This window comes from Vicugna pacos, chromosome 27, assembly GCF_048564905.1.
Source record: "Vicugna pacos chromosome 27, VicPac4, whole genome shotgun sequence".
Taxonomy (NCBI): domain Eukaryota; kingdom Metazoa; phylum Chordata; class Mammalia; order Artiodactyla; family Camelidae; genus Vicugna; species Vicugna pacos.
The window spans coordinates 5,192,448-5,199,658 of NC_133013.1; the positions used below are offsets into that span (position 1 = coordinate 5,192,448).

Below are 7,211 nucleotides of genomic sequence, written 5' to 3' on the forward strand. Positions count from 1 at the left end.
AAAAGAGTTTTTAACATCAGTCATGTATCCCTGCATGATATATCATTTAGTTTTATTTATTTGTAGCTTTACTTAAGTGCTTCTACATTGTAAATTATCTTCTGCTTTTCACTTATTGTTAGGCTTCTGAGATTTGTATATATTGTTGCATGTCATTCTCCTACATTAGTTTTAACTGCTGTGTATAATTCTATTGTGTGAACATGTCATAATGTATCTTCTGTGGTTCTGTTTATAAACACTTGGGTTGTCTGTACATAATCCCAAGCAATGTTGGAATGCACATCTTTGTATATGCTTTCTGGAACAAACTACTGAAAGACTTCCCCTAGGAGTGGGGTTGGGTGGCCATTGGGTCAGTGTGTGTGTGTAACAGTGTGGACAGGGGAGTGGGTACTAGAGCAAGAGGACCTGACTTTGGATCCCGACTCTGCCACTTATTTGATGTATCTTAGGCAAAATATTTAACACCTCTGTTTCTCAATTTCTTCAACTGTGCAGTAGCACTGAGAGTGGTATGTGCTTCATAGTATTTGGGGAATTAAATGAATCAATATGAAATGCACCTGGGGTTAGGGGAGGGTATAGCTCAGTGGTAGAGCACATGCTTAGTATGCATGCAGTCCTGGGTTCAATCCCCAGTACCTCCACTGAAAATAAATCAATTAATAAATAAACCTAATTAATTCCCTCCCCCAAAAGAAAAGCACTTAGAACAGTGAATGGCATAAAATAGTGCTCTATTCACATTGTCAAATCAATTCAAATATAATTTAAGCATTTAAAAGATACTGCCAAACCAATCCATGCTGCAGTAGAAATTATATCAACCTATATTCACAGTCATTCTTGATATGTCACACCTTTTAAGGATCTACTTTAAAAGATAATATAATACAATAGTACAGAGTATTGAATTCATAAAAAATTTATCAAAATATTTACAGCAAGACACAGAAGTTTTTTCTTCAGATATATTACATGTATAAATTACGTATGTGTGGCACATCTATGTACAGTGTTGGTAACTTTGTAGCTTTTTTCAGTTTTCAGTATGAGTTCTGCCCATGCTTTGTTAGATTTACATCTAAGTACGTCGTTTTATCCCCAGTGAATGTAATTGGTATTTTATTTTCAATTTCAGTTTCTATGTGTTCATTATTGATATGTATAAACACAATTGATGTTTCACCACAACCTTTGTACCCTGCAAACTTGCTAACCTCACTTTTTATTTTGTTTTGCTGTTTGTTTCCTCTGGTTTATTTTTTTCCTCTGTTTTCTTTATCTTGCTTTCCTGTGGGTCAGTTAAACAGTTTTTAAAGATTTTATTTTAATTCATCTCTAATTTTGCTGTGTCTCTTTGTCTTCTTTATCGGTTGCTCAAGATGTTCCACTCCAGTGCAGACACTCATATGACAAAGGAGAGGCATTGCTGATGTGCGTACGTTCCACATCCGTCACTACAGTGAGCAAGTTGGCATTCTAGCTTTCCTTTGTGCTAACTTTTACTGTTCCCTTGAATGGTGGGATTATGATTGAGATGTGGCCATCTTCCCCCTTGCTAATGAAAGTGCTGGGACTCAGATTTTGTGTTGTGATCAGTGTACTGAGGTAAATACACCTCGTATGTCTTCAGTGAGCAGCTAGCCTTCCCTGGCATCTCCCCAGCCTCGCTGGGTTCTTTAAGTTTGAACATGATGTCCGTCCCGTGGCGTCCTCTAGTCGAAGCGCAAGCACCAGCAGAAACCTCAACTAAGATTTCCGTGTTTAAAGAGCCAAAATAATAGAGATCACAGGGTTCCAGTGGGAATTGTCACCGTTAGTTCTCATGGAGCTTGAAAGAAGCATGAGGGTGTTATAATACCGCAGCAAGCACCGGGTCAGCTCTGATGTGCCGTATCTGAAAAGCAGCAAACAAATTTCGCTGAACTTAGACCAGTTACACAGCACAGCCAGCCTTGTGCTTTGAAATCACCTTAATGATGAACAGGAGAGAAAAAAACGTGCCAAAACATTGGTTTTCTCAGTAGAAAGGCAACAATACAATGTTTTCTGAGCTTGAAGGAATTCTGGATAAAGGGCAAAGGATCACATTTTGTGGGCTCAGAAAGCGTTTTCAAGGCAGTACTGCCTTTGCTGTTTACATTAATTTTTCTAAAACATTCAAGAGACTGGATGTAACATGATGGCAACTCAAAGAATTTGAAAAAGAGAGATTCAGCTTTAAAGAATGTCATGACTCACCCTGTTGATTTTGTTAAAAATCAAACTAAGTGTTTATCTTAATGTGTGGGAAAGAGGGTCGGCATCTGTCACTAGCAAAAAGCATGAGAAGAATAGAATGGGCAGGGTTGATGGAGCAGCAAGGCAAGCCTGAAGTGTAGAAACACCAGATATTGTGTCTTTTCTTTAAATCGTGTACCACCAAACACAAACCGCAGGATGTTTGGGGGAAAACCAGCAGCATCAAATGCGGTGAACAGGTGCTGCAGTACCATTTACTGGATGACGTTTGTTGCAGGATTATTAGAAGTCAGGGCGGGGGGGGGGGGGCCTGAAACACAGGGGAAATACATATACATAGGAGAATGGCTTCATAATGAGTAAGTTAGGGTATCTAGACCTCCGGATTCTTTGCATGCTGGTTATCTGCTCCTTTGTCGCAAACCTCCACCAAACCTAGTGGTTTCAAACAATGAGCGTCATTCATTGTGCTCGCGAATGTGCAATTTGGATGGAACACAGCAGGAACAGCTGTCCCTGCTCTGGACAGCATCGGCCAGTGCAGCTCTTCTAGTTTGGAAGAGGGGCCACTTTAAAGATCACTCAGTCCTAAGACTAGGGGACCGGTGCTGGCTCTCAGGGGGTGCTTGGCTTGGAATGCGTCCAGGATCTTTTCCATAAGAATCTCTCCTCCAGGAGAGCCTGCCTCACAGCATGGTGTCTGGGTTCCAAGAGGCTACAGCGGAGGTTTAGATAGCATGGCTTCTGCCTAATCTATTGATCAGAGAAGTCACCAAGTCTAGCCTAATGTTAAGGGTGTGAGGGGAGAATAAATACATAAATGAATAAATAAATACTAATTAATCCCCCCACAAATAAACAAAAGTGAATAAATAATTTTTTTAAATTTTAATTTAATTTAATTTTTCAAAAGGGAGGAGAGGTATAGCTCAGTGGTACAGTGTGTGCTTAGCATGCATGAGGTCCTGGGTTCAATCCCCAGTACCTCCATCAAATAAATAAACAAATAAACAAACAAACAAACAAATAAATAAACCTAATTACCTCCCCCCCAAAAAAACAAAGTTAAGAAGAGGGACATTAGATCCCACAACTCAGTGAAAAGATTGGCAAAGGATTGGTGGCGGTCTCTAATCTGCCACATTGTAAAATAGTATCGTCATTAAAATAGATTAACTTTTTATGTACATACCCATGATTGAGCAAGTTGACGTGTAAGTAGTTGATTTAATCCCACTTGTGTAAAAAGTGGTAGAGAGAGGACTATGCAGGTCTATTTTTGCTTGTGTGAGAGTAGAGGAAGTCCGGGTGATTACACACAGGAGTGGGAAGGGAAAGGGAGAGGAATTATCAACATCTTCTTTTTACACTCCTGTGCTTTGATTTGTTACCATTAGCTTATGTTACTGTTTGATTTTTTAAAAATCCAATGTAGTTCTTTAAACAAAAAAGAAAACCTAAAATAATCGATTGGAAAAGTCACCAAATCAAGCAGAATTAGAAATAAAATTTTTATATATTCAGTTAAAATAACCACCAAAAAGATAAACATTCCTAGCATTGATCTTAAACACCACAACAATGAAGTTTATTCAAGTGTCCCAAGCCCCAGACATTTCTTACCATCCTGAGATGAGCTTGGCCATTCTTAAGGAATGAGAGGTGGTGGGTTTGGGAGTGAGGAGGAGAGCTTTTAATATGTAATTCATGCAATTCCTATACTTTAAATAACGGGGTGGGGGGAGGTTTGGTGGGGGGTAATTAGGTTTATTTATTTATTTATTCTTTTTTTAATGGAGGGACTGGGGATTGAACCCAGGACCTCATGCATGCTAAGCACATGCTCTACCACTGAGCTCTACCCTTCCCCACTAAATCCTATACTTAAAAATAAATCAATATAATACATTTTAGATAAGCTTTTTATTGCAGAATAACATGCATATAGAAAAGCACGCAAACCTAATTTGCAGCTCAAAGAACTTTCACAAACTGAACATATACAGGCAGTCAACACACAGTTGAAGAAATAACACATTACCAACACACCAGAAGCTCTTCTGGCACCCAGTCCTGATGCCTCACCCCGCCCTACAAGGGGACCCATTACTAGTCTCTCAGCAAAAGTGATAATATCACCAAATTTGAACTTTATATAAGTGGAGACATACAGCACACACTCCTTGGGTCTGGATTCTTTCAAGCAACCTCATCGGCATAGTTGTATATAGCAGTTTATTGTTTTTTATGGATGTAAAGTATTTTATTGTATGACTTTACCAGGATGTACTTACTTATTTGGATATTGGGATGGTTTCCAGTGTTTGGTTTTTATGAATGATTCTGCTGTCATCCTTCGTATAAACTTCTTTTGGTGCATTCGTGTGGGGTGTATACACCTACAAGTGTAATTACCTGGTCAGGTCTTGTGAATGCTCCCCAAGACTGCCTAAACGCAGGTATGAGACTTTCCGTCACACCCTCCATGTTGGCGCTGGAGGAAGGAGAGGATGCTCTCTGCGATTTTCACGTGAATTTCCCTGATGATTAATAAAACTAATCACCTTTTCATAATGTTTCTCAGGCAGCTGGATAGACTTTTTAATGAAGGGCATCTTCACACCTATCGCCCACTACTTTAAAATTAGGCTTTCTGTCTTTTCCTAATTAAGCTGTACAAGTTCTTAAGAAATTTTAGTCTCATCAGTGTATATGGCAAATATCTTACAATCTGACATTTCTGCTTCATGCAGTTTGGCTTTTATAGAATTGAGATGCTTGATTTTAACATATTAATGCTTTCTTGATTTTCTTTGTAGTGTCTTTTAAAAAGAAACCTGCACTTACATTAACGTCACGAGTACATTCTTCTATGCTATTTTTGAAAAGCCGTATAGTTTCCCTTCACATTTAGATCTAAAATCAATTTGGGATTGGTTTCCGTGTGTACTATGTGAGGCAGGAGGGTCGAGATTAATTTCTTCTATACGAATACATAATCGAGTCAACATCATTTAACAAAAAGGTTGTTTTTTGCCACTGTCTTACGGTGTGACCTCTGCTTATAAATTACTGCAGTTATTCTTCTGCATTAATTTCTCATTACAACTTCATCAGGAGTCAATTGGCCAGATTGATGTGTGTCCACTTGAATTTTTTCATCAGTGTTTTGTAGTTTTTGACCTGAAAATCCTACATATATTTTGTTAGTTATACCTAACTCTTGTATATTGTTGGACCGGCTTAAAGTAATGTCATGATGTTGCTGCTTTGATTTTGTTTCAGTTTCCAGCTGTTCATTTCCGAAACACAGAAAGCTGGTAGATTTGTGAGTGTTGACTTTGCACCCTGCAACTTTTCTAAATTGACTTTTTACTTCTGGGGTTACTTTTGCTGGTTCCTTGGAATTTTCTCTGTAGACAATTGAATTGTGTCATCTGCCAGTCAAGATATCGATGTTTTTTCCCCTTTTTCAGCCTATTTGCCTTTATTTCTTTTTCTTGCCTTTGTGCACTGGCTGAGACTTTCAGCACAATGTCAAACAGGAGAGGTGAGAGTGGGTAACTTTGCTTTGTCCCAGTCTGAGGGAGACAGCACTCAGTCTCTCACTATTAAGAATGACTTTCATGGTGTATCTTTTTCTTTCACTGTTGAGACTTTTTTACCTTTCCATTCTTTTCAAGGGTGTTCACCCTTACTTCTTGGAGAATATTTATAATTGCTGCTTTGAAGTCTCTGTCTGAGCATCGCGGTATCTGTATCATCTTGATCTGCTCGTCATTACTCTTCAGTCAAACAGCTGCTTTGTGCATCCTTCCAAAGTTTTATAGATGCACTCAGTGGGGGAGACAGAGCAGAGAGTGTTTAATTCATCTTACCCATAACTCCAACTCTTTGTAATGATATTTGACTCCAAATCCATGCTCTATGTCCAAAAGCTGACTCTTCACAAAAGGACCCTTCCCCATGAGCAAAGGGATCCCAGATCCGTCAAGTGGACCCATTTGTCAGCTCCAAGCCTTGGACAAACAATTTGCTTTTTCCCAGGACACAGATTAAATGACATGGATGATGCTGATGCAGATAACATCCAGCCAAACCCCCTCCCTCTCCACTCTGCGTGCCTGGACACCCACGAGGCACCTCCTGCCTGCTTCCTAGACCTGAACCTCATCCACCTACTTCCTGAGGATCCCCTGCCTTTTCCTAGTTTGGCCTCACTCAGCACACGGAGTTTCCACATCTTTCCACATATTGATCCATAGCCCTCTTCTGTGTCTTCTACAATGAGACAAAACACCAGGAACTCATTAAAAAAGCCTTCCTTTTATGGCTTTCTCTCACCCAGCCCTGTGCTGCTCCTAGATTTGGACACATCCTCATTTGTAGTGTCGTGAGCCCCTCTACTGAGACCTTGTCATCTAATGTTGTCCTTTCTCAGTTCTCTTTGCCCCAGAAGAGAGGGAGCTCTTGGAAGGCAAAGCCTGTGTGGTTTCCATATCTCTCCAGCTACCTCCAACATCCAAAAGGCATTTGATGCTGAGTAAGTATTGTAAGTAAGTAAGGGACTGAGGAGAAGGGGAAAGGAAGTATGTAGAAGGAAGCAGAGAAAGAGTAAATGGTAGTACCATCAAAAGAATTTCCCAGGGTGTGGGGAAGGGTATAGCTCAGAGGTGGAGCACATGCTTAGCGTGCACGAGGTCATGGGTTCAAGTCCCAGTATCTCCATTAAATAATAAATAAATAAACAAACAAACAAACCTAATTACCTGCCCCAAAATCCAGAAAACTGGTCATATTTTTCATATAGCCCACCCAAACTTGCTGTTATAAATTCTATTTTATCTTCTGATCAATTTACATATCTCCATTCCTACATCTGCTGCAGAATTCTGGCCACCACCACCAGAATTGTGGTCCATTTAACCACAATTCCCTTCTCATTGGGCATTCAGCCTCCAGTC

General features: G+C 39.7%; 1 non-coding gene across 1 annotated transcript; it reads left to right on the forward strand.

The window, feature by feature from the left end:
• Positions 1 to 577: 577 nt before the first annotated feature.
• On the forward strand, positions 578 to 650 carry TRNAT-AGU (transfer RNA threonine (anticodon AGU)). The gene has a single exon. It is a non-coding gene; the product is annotated as a tRNA-Thr (tRNA).
• Positions 651 to 7,211: the final 6,561 nt, after the last annotated feature.